General features: G+C 41.8%; 1 long non-coding RNA gene across 1 annotated transcript in view; it reads right to left on the reverse strand.

Annotated features, from left to right (window-relative positions):
* The window catches only part of LOC141085266 (uncharacterized), an 80336-nt gene that overhangs the window by 17841 nt on the left and 45930 nt on the right, over positions 1-16565 (reverse strand). The window contains exon 2 of the long non-coding RNA XR_012231257.1: positions 13318-15618. This is a non-coding gene — a long non-coding RNA (uncharacterized lncRNA). The remainder of the gene's footprint in view (positions 1-13317; positions 15619-16565) is intronic.

Below are 16565 nucleotides of genomic sequence, written 5' to 3' on the forward strand. Positions count from 1 at the left end.
CTACAACTACTACTGTACTGTTTTATATATTGTGCATATTGTGAGATTGTTAACAAAGTTCAGTGACAAAAAAAAAAAAACAGACAGGATGCCCCCTCCTTCTCTTCCCTTCTTGCTGTTGTAATGCTCCCATGCTGCAAGCCACAGCATATACCAGACTGATCACATTTCATGCTGTAAGCTGTTCAACCTGGATATGAATAAATCTACATTCTGTGTTGCTCACTCTGGATGTTACGCTGATTAATCCGCTGCTAACAGGTTATGGGCCCAGAGTCCTAGAGTCCCAGATCCCCAGAGCACAGAGAAAAGAAAAGAAAGGAAGACAACAAAGATGGCCACCAGCAGCAGAAGGAAAAATCACAAATGAACTTTACCAGCTTAAATGCAAAGAGTGTGTGTACACTGCTCAGGAAGAAAGGCACAATAACTGCATTCATGTATGGCATAGGCGCCTAGCACACAGAGACCCAGAAGCAATAAGGAAGTTAGTTCAAAAGCAACTAGCTGAGGACATTACAATTGATCTATGTAACCAGATAATGAAATGTACTAGCTGCATCAAAGGGAAAATGTCTAGAAAAGCTTTTCCTAAGAGAAGCACTACAAGAACAGAACAGACACTAGATTTAATACATACAGATGTCTGTGGTCCAATGAGCACTCAGACTCCTGGGAAGAAGAGATATTTTCTCACATTTATTGATGATCATTCAAGATATACAGTTGTCCATCTGCTTCACAGCAAGAAAGAAGTTCCAGAGAAACTTGAAGTATATCTAGCTGAGGTATATAATACATTTGGGAGAATGCCAAAGATTCTATGTGCAGATAATGGGACTGAATACACAAGTAATGAGACACAGAGCATTTTAAAGAAAAATGGAATCCTATTTCAGACCACTGTACCGTACAATCCTGAGCAAAATGGTGTCGCGGAAAGAAGGAACCGAACACTCTGTGAAAGTGGAAGAAGTATGTTGTTTGATGCAAATCTGCCCACAGCATATTGGGGTGAAGCAATCATGGCTGCTTGCTATATTCAGAACAGACTACCAGGTAGAGCTACAGAGAAAACTCCGTTTGAGCAATGGAACAGCAGAAAGCCAAAACTACATCATATAAGAATATTCGGAAGTAAAGCACTTGTACATGTTCCCAAAGAAAGGCGAACTAAGTGGGAATCTCACGCTAAGGAAGGGATCCTGGTAGGCTACAGTGAAACCCAGAAAGGTTATAGGATTCTACACCCAGAAACAAACAAGGTCACAATAAGTAGAGATGTAGTGATTGATGAGAACTTTGTGTCCCCCAAGTTTTGTGACATCACGCCAGTAGTCCAGCTGAAGTCACAATTACAAGACAATAACAAGGAGGATGTAGAGGTCTGGCTGGATTCTTCAACCACTGAAGGAACAACAGAAAAATCAGGTGAATCTGAAATCAGGAGATGTTCAAGATCAAACAGAGGTGTACCAGCTAAACGTCTATCCTACATAGTTAAGACACTACCTGAATCAGAGCCACAGTCATGGGATGAAATGCAAGAACTACCTGTCCATGAAAGAACAAAGTGGATCAATGCTGCTAATGAGGAAATCAAATCGCTTCATCAACTTCAAACTTGGAAACTCACCAAGCTGCCACAGGGCAAAAAGGCAATCAAGTGCAAGTGGGTCTTCAAAACCAAATATGGCTCTGAAGGTAAAGTCCACAGATTTAAAGCAAGGTTGGTGGAAAAAGGATATTCTCAAAAGTATGGCGAAGATTACGATACTACGTTTGCTCCAGTCGCTAAACAGACCACGTTCAGAACTTTGTTAACTGTAGCTGCTGTACAAAAGATGAATGTCAGACATTTGGATATAAAAACTGCCTTTTTAAATGGTGACATTGAGGAGGACTTATACATAACTCAACCTGAAGGTTATGTAAAAGGGGATGAAGAGAATCTTGTTTGCAAACTACAAAAATCCCTTTATGGTCTTAAGCAATCAGCAAGAGCATGAAATACCAAGATGAATAAGGTCTTGTTGGAAGAAGGTTTTAAAAGAGGTCAAGCGGGTCCATGCTTATACACAAAATATACAGATGGAAAGTGGATGTATATTCTCTTATATGTGGATGATGTGATTGTAGTTCATCAGGAAGACGCAGAAATTGGAAAAATGGCTGAAATTCTGAACCAGCATTTTGAAACGAAAGACCTTGGAAATGTGACATATTACAGTCATATGTAAAAGTTTGGGCACCCCTATTAATGTTAACCTTTTTTCTTTATAACAATTTTGGTTTTTGCAACAGCTATTTCAGTTTCATATATCTAATAACTGATGGACTCAGTTATATTTCTGGATTCAAATGAGGTTTATTGTACTAACAGAAAATGTGCAATCTGCATTTAAACAAAATTTGACCGGTGCAAAAGTATGGGCACCCTTATCATTTTCTTGATTTGAACACTCCTAACTACTTTTTACTGACTTCCTGAAGCACTAAATTGGTTTTGTAACCTCATTGAGCTTTGAACTTCATAGCCAGGTGTATCAAATCATGAGAAAAGGTATTTAAGGTGGCCACTTGCAAGTAGTTCTCCTATTTGATTCTCCTATGAAGAGTGGCATCATGGGCTCCTCAAAACAACTCTCAAATGATCTGAAAACAAAGATTATTCAACATAGCTTTTCAGGGGAAGGATACAAAAAGTTGTCTCAGAGATTTAACCTGTCAGTTTCCACTGTGAGGAACATAGTAAGGAAATGGAAGAACACAGGTACAGTTCTTGTTAAGCCCAGAAGTGGCAGGCCAAGAAAAATATCAGAAAGGCAGAGAAGAAGAATGGTGAGAACAGTCAAGGACAATCCACAGACCACCTCCAAAGACCTGCAGCATCATCTTGCTGCAGATGGTGTCACTGTGCATCGGTCAACAATACAGCGCACTTTGCACAAGGAGAAGCTGTATGGGAGAGTGATGCGAAAGAAGCCGTTTCTGCAAGCACGCCACAAACAGAGTCGCCTGAGGTATGCAAAAGCACATTTGGACAAGCCAGTTACATTTTGGAAGAAGGTCCTGTGGACTGATGAAACAAAGATTGAGTTGTTTGGTCATACAAAATGGCGTTATGCATGGAGGCTAAAAAACACAGCATTCCAAGAAAAACACTATTTTTATGATGCTGCAGGTCTTTGGAGGTGGTCTGTGGAATGTCCTTGACTGTTCTCACCATTCTTCTTCTCTGTCTTTCTGATATTTTTCTTGACCAGCCACTTCTGGGCTTAACAAGAACTGTACCTGTGTTCTTCCATTTCCTTACTATGTTCCTCACAGTGGAAACTGACAGGTTAAATCTCTGAGACAACTTTTTGTATCCTTCCCCTGAAAAGCTATGTTGAATAATCTTTGTTTTCAGATCATTTGAGAGTTGTTTTGAGGAGCCCATGATGCCACTCTTCATAGGAGAATCAAATAGGAGAACTACTTGCAAGTGGCCACCTTAAATACCTTTTCTCATGATTTGATACACCTGGCTATGAAGTTCAAAGCTCAATGAGGTTACAAAACCAATTTAGTGCTTCAGGAAGTCAGTAAAAAGTAGTTAGGAGTGTTCAAATCAAGAAAATGATAAGGGTGCCCATACTTTTGCACCGGTCAAATCTTGTTTAAATGCAGATTGCACATTTTCTGTTAGTACAATAAACCTCATTTGAATCCAGAAATATAACTGAGTCCATCAGTTATTAGATATATGAAACTGAAATAGCTGTTGCAAAAACCAAAATTGTTATAAAGAAAAAAGGTTAACATTAATAGGGGTGCCCATACTTTTACATATGACTGTATCTAGGAATCCAAATCCAGAGAGAGGAAGATGGAAGTTTTCTTCTAAACCAAAGTGCAAAAATTAATTCGATTCTGAATCAGTTTGGAATGTCAGAAGCCAAAGGTTTATCAACCCCAATGGAACCATCCTACCTGAAGCTGGAAGGAGAAGATGACCTGTTGCCAAACAATGAGAAATATCGTCAGGCAGTGGGGGCACTTCTATACATATCAACTATGACTCGACCGGATATCACAGCAACAGTTGGAATCCTTTGCAGATATGTGGAAAAACCACGCCAAAGAGACTGGAATGCTGTTAAGAGACTTCTCCGATATTTAAAAGAAGCGCAAGATGTAAATTTAAAGCTGTCTGCAACGGGAGATCTAGAACTCACCAGCTATGTAGATGCAGATTGGGCTGGTGATTCGCATGATCGTAAATCCACAAGCGGATACTTGTTTAAAGTTGGAGAAAGTTTAATGTCCTGGTCTAGTAGGAAACAAGTGTCTGTTGCCTTGTCATCTACAGAAGCGGAGTATGTGTCCGCAGCCTATGCAAGCCAGGAGGTCATTTGGCTAAGACAATTGATGGATGATCTTGGCACACCGTCAACTCAGCCGATGGTGATTTATGAGGACAACCAAGGATGCATTAAACTTGCATGCAGTGAAAAGATCAGTGCTAGAACCAAGCACATTGACGTCAGACATCATCATTTACGTGATTTGATAGATCGTGGCATAATTCAGTTCGTCTATTGTGAAACTGATAAGATGGCAGCTGACATTATGACAAAGCCATTGCCACGACCCAGGTTCCAAGAATTGAGAACCACACTGGGACTAAGAGGATAAGTAGTTGTTGAGTGGGGGTGTTGGAATAATGCATATTGATCTGTATGTATTGCTACAACTACTACTGTACTGTTTTATATATTGTGCATATTGTGAGATTGTTAACAAAGTTCAGTGACAAAAAAAAAAAAAAAACAGACAGGATGCCCCCTCCTTCTCTTCCCTTCTTGCTGTTGTAATGCTCCCATGCTGCAAGCCACAGCAGATACCAGACTGATCACATTTCATGCTGTAAGCTGTTCAACCTGGATATGAATAAATCTACATTCTGTGTTGCTGACTCTGGATGTTACGCTGATTAATCCACTGCTAACAAAAATCGCATTTGTTTTTTTGTTGAGGTCGCCGTTATAGGGTTAATAACGGTGATCGCAACCCCGGGGTCCGTAAATACCGACCCGAATCATGTTCTCTGGGGTCTTGGCTACCCCCAGCAGCCGAGACCCCGGAGATAATCCTACTGTGGGTGACGCTATTTACTTTTTCCACAGCGCTGTTAATTAACGGCGCTGTGGTTTAAGTACCCTTAGCGACTGCCATTAAAAGGTGTATTGGTGGTCGTTAAGGGGTTAAGGATGAGGCCAGATGATGAGATGCAAAGATGAGTCACCGATCTTCAAGTCCCTGAACTCATGGCAGGAGATGTAAGGACACCATGGGCACAATGTCCTCAGACAAAAATAAATACCCTCCCCCTTGTCTTTTTTTCTGAAATCATTGCAGCCAACTGCTAAAAGCTGTTTCTTTCCATCTGCACAATGACAGATATTCTATATCTACATCTCCCCATCTGCCGTGACACTACGACTCCTAGCATGCCCCGACAATCATAGAGCCTGTCATCCAGCATGGACCTGCTCCTTTCTCCTATAATTCTCTCAGAGTCAGTCTTCACTGCAAACAGTCATGGCCGAAAGTGTTGGCACCCTTGTAATTGTTGCAGAAAATCAAGTATTTCTCCCAGACAATTATTACAATTACATGTTTTGTTATACACATGTTTAATTTCTTTATGTGAATTGGAACAACACAAAAAATCAGAGAAAAAAAGACAAATTGGAATAATTTCACACAAAATCACAAAAGTGGGCCAGATTAAATTGTTGGCACCCTCAACTTAATATTTGGTTGTACCCTGTATAATAAATAACTGCATTCAATCGCTTCCTATAACCATCCTTACTCCTCTCATCTGGAATTATGGACGACTCTTCTGTAAACTGCCCCTGGTCTCTTCTAAGTGAAGGCTTCTTCTCCCAACAGCAATTTTCATGTCTCTCCACAGGTGATCAATGGGATTTAGATCCAGAGTCATTGCTGTCACTTCAGAACTCTCCAGCGCTTTGTTTCCATCCATTTATGGGAGCTTCTTGGAGTATGTTTGGGGTCATTATCCTGCTGGAAGACCCATAACCTAAGGCACAAACCAAGCTTTCTGACACAGGGCACTACATAGCCAGCCAAAATATTTTGGTAATCTTCCAATTTCATGATGTCTTACACACAGTCAAGGAACCCAGTGCAAGAGGCAGAAAAACAACCACAAAACATCTCTGACCCTCCACCATATTTGACTGTAGGTACTATTTTCTTTTCTTTCTAGGCCTAATTCTGTTTTTGGTAAACTGTAGAATGGTGTGCTTTTTCTTGGTCTCCTCTGTCGACAAGATGCTTTCCCAGAAGGATTTTGGCTTACTCATGTACATTTTGGCAAACCGACGTCTACCTTTTTTCTGTCTCTGTGTCAGCAGTGGGGTCCTCCTGGGTCTCCTGTCATAGTGTTTCAGTTCATTCACATGTGGATGGATAGTTCACGCTGGCACTGATGCACCCTGAGCCTGCAGGACAGCTTGAATTTCTTTAGACCTTGATTATGGCTGCTTATCCACCATCCATCCTGGTTGCAACCTTTCATTAATTTTTTTCTGCCGTTCACGCCCAGGGAGATTAGCTGCAGTGCCATGGATTGTAAACTTCTTTATTATGTTGCACACCGTGAACAAAGCAACATCACAATCTCTTGAGATGGACTTGTAACCTTGAGATTGTAGATACTGTTCAACAATTTTTGTTCTCAAGTCCTCAGACAGTTGTCTTCTCTTTCTGTTCTCCGTGCTTAGTGTGGCACACACAGACACACAATGCAAAGATTGAGTCAACTTCTCCCCTTTTTATCTGGTTTCAGGTGTAATTTTCATATTGCCCACATCTGTTACTTGCCACAGGTGAGTGTGAACGAGCATCACATGCTGGAAACAAAGTTGTTTCTCCACAATTTTGGAAAGGTGCCAATAATTTTGTCCGGACCAATTGTGGGGTTTTGTGTGAAATTATGTCCAATTTGCTTTTTTTCTCTGTGTTTTTTGTGTTGTTCCAATACACACAAAGGAAATAAACCTATGTATAACAAGAGATGTGGAACTGCAGTAATTTCCTGGAACAATTTCAATGGTGCCAACACTTTCGGCCATGACTGTATCTGACCTATTTGTGAATCAGGCTGTCCAGGATGAACGCAGCAATACTTTCTGACATTGCGACTTCCAAGAAGACAGTTGCACCTGCTGTTGCCGTCGATGGGGCACCCCCAATGTTGATCTATTTGCTGTGGAATCTTTACAATTTTCATTCTTTGTTACACGTTGTTTACATTCTTAGCCATGAATGTTTCCAAAGACTGTGAAAAGTGGCTTGTGTGTCCCCGTGCTGGCAGCAGCCGCCATGTCTGGAAACAATGAGGATTCCTCCAAGCAGATGAGATTTTGGCAGTGGATGATTTGCTGAGTCTCAGGTGAACGTCACCCTCCTGTGGATGACCCCCTATTTAATAAGTGTTGTTAGAAAAATATACAGTGAGTTCGGAAAGTATTCAGACCCCTTTAAATTTTCCTCTCTTTGGTTCATTGCAGCCATTTGGTAAATTCCAAAAAGTTCTTTTTTTCTCATTAATGTACACTCTGCACCCCATCTTGACTGAAAAAAACAGAAATGCAAAAATTTTTTACCCTTTGCTCAGACACTCATATTTAAGTCACATGCTGTCCATTACCTTGTGATTCTCCTTGAGATCATTCTACTCCTTCATTGGAGTCCAGCTGTGTTTGATTAAACTGATAGGACTTGATTTGTAAAGGCACACACCTGTCTATATAAGACCTGACAGCTCACAGTGCATGTCAGACCAAATGAGAAACATGTGGTCAAGGGAACTGGCCAAGGAGCTCAGAGACAGAATTGTGGCAAGGCACAAAATCTGGCCAAGGTTACAAAAGAATTTCTGTTGTACTCAAGGTTCCTAAGAGCACAGTGACCTCCATAATCCTTAAAAGGAAGAGGTTTGGCACCACCAAAAGTCTTCCTAGACCTGGCCGTCCAGCCAAACTGAGCAATTATGGGAGAAGAGTTTTGGTGAGAGAGGTAAAGAAGAACCCCAAGATCACTGTGGCTGAGCTCCACAGATGCAGTAGAGAGATGGGAGAAAGTTCCACAAAGTCAACTATCACTGCAGCCCTCCAACAGTCAGGCCTTTATGGCAGAGTGGCCTGACAGAAGCCTCTCCTCAGTGCAAAACATATGAACCCCGCATAGAGTTTACTAAAAAACACATGAAGTCCTCTCAGACTATGAGAAATAAGATTCTCTGGTCTGATGAGATGAAGATAGCACTTTTTGGTGATAATTGTAAGCGGTATGTGTGGAGAAAACCAGGCACTGCTCATCACCTGCAAAATACAATCCCAACAGTGAAACATGGTGGTGGCAGCATCATGCTATGGAGTTGTTTTTCAGCTGGAGGGACAGGAAGACTGGTTGCAATTGAAGGAAACATGAATGCAGCCAAGAGAGAGATATCCTGGATCAAAACCTCTTCCAGAGTGCTCTGGACCTCAGACTTGACTGAAGGTTCAGCTTCCAACAAGACAATGACCCTAACCACACAGCTAAAATAACAAAGGAGTGGCTTCAGAACAAATCTGTGACCATTATTGACTGGCCCAGCCAGAGCCCTGACCTAAACCCAATTGAGCATATGTGGAGAGACCTGAAAATGGCTGTCCACCAACGTTCACCATCCAATTTGACAGAACTGGAGAAGATCTGCAAGGAAGAATGGCAAAGGATCCCCAAATCCAAGTGTGAAAAACTTGTAGCATCATTCCCAAGAAGACTTATGGCTGTACTAGCTCAAAAGGGTGCTTCTACTCAATACTGTGTAAAGGGTCTGAATACTTATGACCATGTGATATTTCAGTTTTTCTTTTTTAATAAATTTGCAAAAAATTCCACATTTCTGTTTTTCTCAATCAAGATGGGGTGCAGAGTGTACATTAATTAGAAAAAAATATATTTTTTTTAATATACCAAACGGCTGCAATGAAACAGTGAAAAATTTAAAAGGGTCTGAATACTTTCCGTACCCACTGTAAGTGTAGTCTATGTATCAGTAATGTCATTTATAATTCATGTATTCGGTGCTTGCATAACAGGCTTATTTTCCCCTGCAGGAATTTTCCGTAACTAGTTCTCTTTTGCCTGTGGATTCACCATCAGAAAGTTGTGGGATCAGTTATTTCAGCCCCATTATCCTCTTACCTCCCAGCAGGTGAGATTTATATTACAGGTGAGCGTTGTTTTTTGCCATCCTTTGAAATTCAAGCTCCTATCACTACATTCTATGAAGATATTACTGGCCGCTGTTCAGGAACTTCCCAAACCTGCCGTCTCTTCAGGGTGCGGATGAACTAGTTCCAGCAGAGCGATCTTACACTTCGTCTATGTTACAGTAATTAATGACGGATCATCTGGAGGATATCCCATGCTGCTAATGGCCCTGATATAGAGAGCAGAGGGAGGAAGGGGGCATTTATGTATGAAAAATGAGGTTGGTGTCATTTTTTTCCCAACATGCGCTAGTAATAAGTGAGTCTACAGGTTGCTGCAAATGCACTTTTTTCCTATATAAAAGATGTAGAGGTAATAGAGGGGTCGTGCAAGGGTTATTACAGTGTATACAACTCGCCTTATTATCAGGAGTATTCTTATTCACTCATTGTAAGCAGAAATCAAGAAGAAATAAAATGCAACTTATATTATTAGATACTATCATAAGTTCAATTCAGGGTTATTATACCCTGCATGGCTGCACAAACGAAGGGCAGCATGAATCAGAGCCTGAATGTACAATCTGTGAGCAGCATGAATCAGAACCTGTCTGCACAAGCCACGGGCAGCATGAATCAGAGCCTGGCTGCACAAACCACGGGCAGCATGAATCAGAACCTGTCTGCACAAGCCGCAGGCAGCATGAATCAGAGCCTGGCTGCACAAACCACGGGCAGCATGAATCAGAACCTGTCTGCACAAGCTGCAGGCAGCATGAATCAGAGCCTGGCTGCACAAACCACGGGCAGCATGAATCGGAGCCTGGCTACACAATCCGAGGGCAGCATGAATCAGAGCCTGGCTGTACAAACCTCAACAGCATGAATTAGAACCTGGCTGCACAAACCACGGGCAGCATGAGTCAGAGCCCGACTGCACAAACCATAGTCAACATGAATCAGAGCCTGGCTGCAGAAACCACGGGTAGCATGAATCAGAGTCTGACTACACAAACCTCGGCAGCATGAATCAGAGCCTGGCTACACAAACCTCGGCAGCATGAATCGGAGCCTGGCTGCACAAACCATGGGTAGCCATGAATCAGAGCCTGGCTGCAGAAACCACAGGTAGCATGAATCAGAGCCTGGCTGCACAAACCACGGGCAGCATGAATCGGAACCTGGCTACACAATCCAAGGGCAGCATGAATCAGAGTCTGGATGCACAAACCATGGGCAGCATGAATCAGAGGCTGGCTGCAGAAAACACGGGTAGCATGAATCAGAGCATGGGTGCACAAACCACGGGTAGCATGAATCAGAGCCTGGCTACACAAACCTCGGCAGCATGAATCGGAGCCTGGCTGCACAAACCATGGGCAGCATGAATCAGAACCTGACTGTACATTGAATCCAAGTATATTATTCTCTGAATGATCTGGAGTATAAAGATCTGGCCAGAACCACAGCCAGAGAAGACACTAGTCTGGCACGGCCACAGTTGGCGGTGGGAAGAGCCGACCAAGAGGCAGCATCGGACTAGACTAGACGTGTCTCCGGCGTTGGACCCTGGATGGATCTTTAAAGGGAACCTGTCAGCAGTTTTGGCCGATATAAGATGTGGCCACTGCCTTTCAGGGCTTATCTACAACATTCTACAATGCTGCATATAAGCCCCCGGTCCAACCTGCAAGATAAGAAAAATAAGTTTTATTATACTCACCTGCAGGGCGGTCTGGTCCGATGGGTGTCGCAGGTCCGGCGCCTCCCATCCTCTTGCGATGACACTCTCCCTCTTGCTTCACAGGCTCCCCGACATCGCGCTCCTGCGCAGGCGTACTTATCTGCCCTGTTGAGGGCAGAGCAAAGTACTGCAGTGCGCAGGCACTGGGCCTCTCTGTCCTTTCCTGGCGCCTGCACACTGCAGTACTTTGCTCTGCCCTCAACAGGGCCGAGAAGTGCGCCTGCGCAAGAGCGCAATGCCGGGGAGCCATGAGTCAAGCAGGAGGGTGGCGATCATAAGAAGATGGGAGGCGCCAAACCCGGAAGTGCAACACCCATCGGACCGGACCGCCCTGCAGGTGAGCATAATAAAACTAATTTTTCTTATCTTGCAGGTCTGACCGGGGTTTATCTACAGCATTATAGAATGCTGTAGATAAGCACTGAAAGGTGGCGGCTGAATCTTATATCGGCCAAAACTGGTGACAGGTTCGCTTTAAAGGGATTATCCTTAGGATAGGTCATCAATGTCTTATCAGTAGTGGTATGACATTCGGCACCCACACCAATGAGCTGCTTCTGATGCAACTAGATATGACATCCATCAATCAATGGGGGGTGAATGTGCAGTAAAGGGAGGGTGTGATGAATGTCTGACCTCTACTGATCAGACAGTGATAATCCTAAGGATAGATGATCATGTCCCAGACCACCCCTTTGAAAATTCGGCTGGGAATAATAGCCGGAAAGGAGACTCGTCCAGTGCTGCCCCCTGGCTGGCTCTTCCCAGCACTGCTCCAGATGATTGACAGGTCTTCTCCGTAGCTTATTTTCTCTGAAACACTGAAAAATAACTTTGTCTTCAATGGTGCAGCCAGAATCTGATTGATGCCGCCCGTGGTTTAGACAGCATGAATGAACTGAAAGTTTCCTTAAAAAATCTGTTGTTTTACCCGATAAACCCCTTTAAAGTGCCGCCACTGGACGTTTCCCTTCTGCCTCTAAGTAGATGTTCGCTGCCTGTCTGTAGAGACATTAATGGAAATTAGGTTTTTGACACTTCTCCTGCTCTCCGGCCTGTAAAACAGACATACCAATTCAGGTCGGTTGAGCCATGGCAGGCAGTAATAATGCATGCTGGGAGGTGAAGAAAAGGGAAGTTCCAGGTCCTATAATGCTGACAAAATGCAAGAAGAGCAAATCTCAGATTCTAGAATATTAGACTGATATGCATGCAGAAAAGGATGAGGAGGAACACAAGACTAAAGATTTTACTGTTTGTTTTTTTTTGAAGGACAGGTAGGCTTTATAATAACTCAGCTCCCTCTAGTGATGACTGAAGGAAGACAGAATTCCATCACTCTATGATGGGGATTTGGTGCTCAGTGCCAGAAAATGGACCAGTGATTACAGTAACGATATATTAGGAAATGAACTAGTACACAATGTTGGACCTGAAAATGATGATAAAAAGTGGACATTCCTTTAAGTAGAAAAAGAAGAGGTTTTTTTAGCCATCACATGTATGAAGTTCTACCTGACATCTTGAAGACTTGCTTCATTTTCCTTCTTCCCATTAGTGCTCCAAATCTTTACTTTATTCTTTGGGGATCTGTTTCTGTCCTGACACGTAAATCGAACCGTCCTCAATCACAAAACTCATTTACACGTTCTCAGCGGTGCGGAGGGACCGACAGTCTCCCCTCTGATCCCCCTCTAGAGAAGACATACTGTAAGTCCCCAGTCCCTGCGCCAATTAATCTTCAGCCGCAGCTGGACTCTAGATACCAATTAGAAAAGCGTGAACCTATGAGACGCTCGGCGCTAACAAAACCCGCGACGATTCACATGTCACAAGAGATGACGCTGAGCTCGCAGCCAGACTCCAGTGGACTTAACTAGACTTTGTCGTCCGGCTTTCGACTCAAATCCGGGCATCAATTTTGTAATTCAGAATCAGTTCGCAATTTATGTCAAATCATTTGCACAAAAAATCACGAAGCAATTAAGACGCTGGTGCATCATAAATATTCAGAAGGCTCTTCTCCCATCCAGACGTCGCTGCTGTTCAAACCAGGACTCCCAAAAAGTCACTTCTGCAGTCAGGCGCAATGGAAACCCCCAAATGACCCCCCAAATTCCTGCTTTAAAAAAACAGTAGATTTAACACATCTAAGGCTATGGGCACAAAAAGTCTTTGGAGCAAAAACTTAGAAACTTTCTAAAACTCATCCAAAACTTAGGGGAAACTTTCAAAACTTCCCAAACTTTTCAAAACTCCTCCAAAACTTTCCAAAACTAAGCGAAAACTTACCAAAATTTCTCCAAAAATTAGCAGAATCTTCCCAACGCTCATCTGAAACTTTCCAAAACTAAGCAGAAACTTTCCAAAATTCCTCCAAAACTTAGCAGAAGTTTTCCATTATAGCATTTTCGTTTTTTGTTTTTCTCTCCCCTTCTTCCAAGAGCCATAACTTTTATTATTCTTCCCTCGTCATAGCCATCCGAGGGCTTGTTTTTTTAGCAAGTTGAGTTGTACTCTCGCCATCCATTTTGTCATGTAACGTATTGGAAAGAAGGGAAAAAAATTCCAAGCACGGCAAAATTGCGAAAAAAGCGCAATTTCTTCATTTATTTTTATTTTCAGAATTTTTTTTACCTTAGTAATGACCTGACAATATGATTCTCAAGGTCAGTGCAAGTCCGCAGATCGTTTTTATTTTATTTAAGTGGTTAAAAAAGTTCAGAAATTTGCAAAAAGAAAAAAAAATTTTGCTTCTGTCGACATTTTTCGAGACCCATAATGTTTTCAGTTTTTGGGATATACGGCTGGATGAGGGCTTATTTTTGTGCTCCAAGTCAATGTTTTAATTGATATTATTTCGGGATAGATATGATGCTTTGATTGCTGTTGTGGTGCCTGAAATAAACGCAATTCTGAAAGTTTGATTTTTTTCTCTATACACCAATGACTGATTGGATTACTTTATGTTATAGTTTAATAGATCGGAGATTTACTAACACAGAGATACCAAATAAGTGGGTTTTTTTGTATTTATTTCTTAATTTTTAAGTAGGATGATTTGAAGTTTTATATACTGTATATATATATATTTTTCATATTTTCTGAAACAGTTTTTTCTCACTTTTCACATTATTTAATAGTCCCCTAAGGGGACTAGTGACTGCGATCATCCGACTGCTTGTATTATACATATCAGTGCATAAGTACTGCTCTGTATAGCTAAATTTACAGAAGTACTAAGGCCTCTTTCACACTTCAGTTTTTTTGCATCAGTTCAAATCCGCCAAAAAGTCAGACTAGCCGATCTGTTCTCAACTGATGTGAATGGATGGCACAGGATCCGTTTTCAGACGGATCCTGAAAATGAGGAAATTTAAAGGAATCGCTGGCCGGGAAGGAGAGAGGGAGAGGGAGAGAGAGAGAGAGAGAAAAATTTTTTTGTCCGGCACCCAGAAAGAATTTCGGGTTAAATGAGTGTCTGGAGGATCCGCCATAGAAAAAAACATTGCAAGCTCCGTTTTGAAATCTTTGAGGATGGTGACGGACAGCAACTTTTGGCGGATCCTCAAAAAAAACGGATGCAACGGACGGCAATCCGTCACAATCCGCCATTAATGGAAGTCAATGGGGGAAAAAACGGATCCTCAAAAGAAAATTGAGGATCCGTTTTTTTCAAAACCTGGCGGATTGTGACTGATTGTAAAAAACTGAAGTGTGAAAGAGGCCTAAGATGACAGTCATGGGGGGTCTTCAGCAGACCCGCAACTGTCATACTAACCAATTGGCGCCCCACAATAACGACACAAATGTGCTGATGGGTGCGTGCAATGATACAGCCCCCCCTGTAGGCAAATGTCAAATGCTTCTATTATACATTGACAGTGGCATTTAACAGGTTAACATCAGCTTTGCTCCATCCGTGGCTGTTAGAGGCCGATGATGGCTGAATGACACAGCCATCATCTGCTTGGTGGGCAAGCCAGCATCAAAGTCACGCAGGGGGCATATGACAAACTAGCAGTACGTTATATGTAGGTAAATCAAGAATTACTTTCAGATTGATGGGGTCTGACCGCCGGGACAACTAGCGATTCAGAGATTGGGGCTCTGGAACTCCAAGAACGAAGCTCTGCAGCCCTCTAAAATCCTCTAAAAGTCAATAATTGACACTCAGTGGTGCAATGCTTGGACAGTTCCTGGCAATCTTTCACTTTGGGGGTCTCCTTCCCAATATCTGCTGTGATTGGCTGCTCCTTTATTGCAAACAAAACAATTTCTCCAACACATGAAAACAAATTAGTCTGATAATGATCCCCTGGAGGTTTTAGGGTGGGGCTGAGAAGGCATTGCAGGACGAGAGAGGAACATTAACAGTCTAGAATGTGCGGATATATTGGATCCGTCTCCAATGCAAATAAGATCCCACTATACGAATCCGGAATGACTGCTCAGATATTCATCACCGTGAGAAGAGCAGCGCGGTGTCTTCCAGCAGGGAATGAGATCTCCACATAGATGGGGGAGCATCAGCTTATAACACACGTCCATTATATCTCTATTCCAGGAATGATGTCGTTCCCCGAGGTTTAACTGTTCAAACAAATAAAGTCATGTTTTATTTCTCCCAGGAGCCATTCATTAGCATTCTCCAACATATTGTATTATAATGGACAGGCGTCTGCGGTTATAATATCTAATACATAGCGGAAGGAAAACGCCGGAAGATTCACTCATTTTTCTTGTTTTCTGGAGGAGGAGTGGAAACTTTTTGAGATATTATACTCTAATTGTAGTAGTATGGTCTACAAGAAAATTAATAAAAGAAAACTACCCTCTATGTACAATAATATAGCTACTATAAAACTGCCCCTATGTCCAAGAATATAACTACTATAATACTGCCCCTATGTACAAGAATATAACTACTATAATACTGCCCCTAAGTACAAGAATGTAACTACTATAATATTGCCCCTATGTACAAGAATATAACTACTATAATATTGCCCCTATGTACAAGAATATAACTACTATAATACTGCCACTATGTACAAGAATGTAACTACTATAATACTGCCCCTATGTACAAGAATGTAACTAATATAATACTGCCCCTATGTACAAGAATATAACTACTATAATACTGCTCCTATGTACAAGAATATAACTACTATAATACTGCTTCTATATACAAGAATATAACTACTATAATACTACCCCTATGTACAAGCATATAACTACTATAATACTGCCCCCTATGTACAAGAATATAACTACTATAATACTGCTCACTACGTACAAGAATATAACTACTATAAAACTGCCCCTATACACAAAAATATAACTACTATAATACTGCCCCTTATGTACAAGAATATAACTACTATAATACTGCCCCTATGTACAAGAATATAACTACTATAATACTGCCCCTAAGTACAAGAATGTAACTACTATAATATTGCCCCTATGTACAAGAATATAACTACTATAATATTGCCCCTATGTACAAGAAAATAACTACTATAATACTGCCA

Source organism: Dendrobates tinctorius, unplaced genomic scaffold (genome assembly GCF_039654945.1).
Source record: "Dendrobates tinctorius isolate UK_male_01 unplaced genomic scaffold, ASM3965494v1 ptg000028l, whole genome shotgun sequence".
In the NCBI taxonomy this organism is placed as follows: domain Eukaryota; kingdom Metazoa; phylum Chordata; class Amphibia; order Anura; family Dendrobatidae; genus Dendrobates; species Dendrobates tinctorius.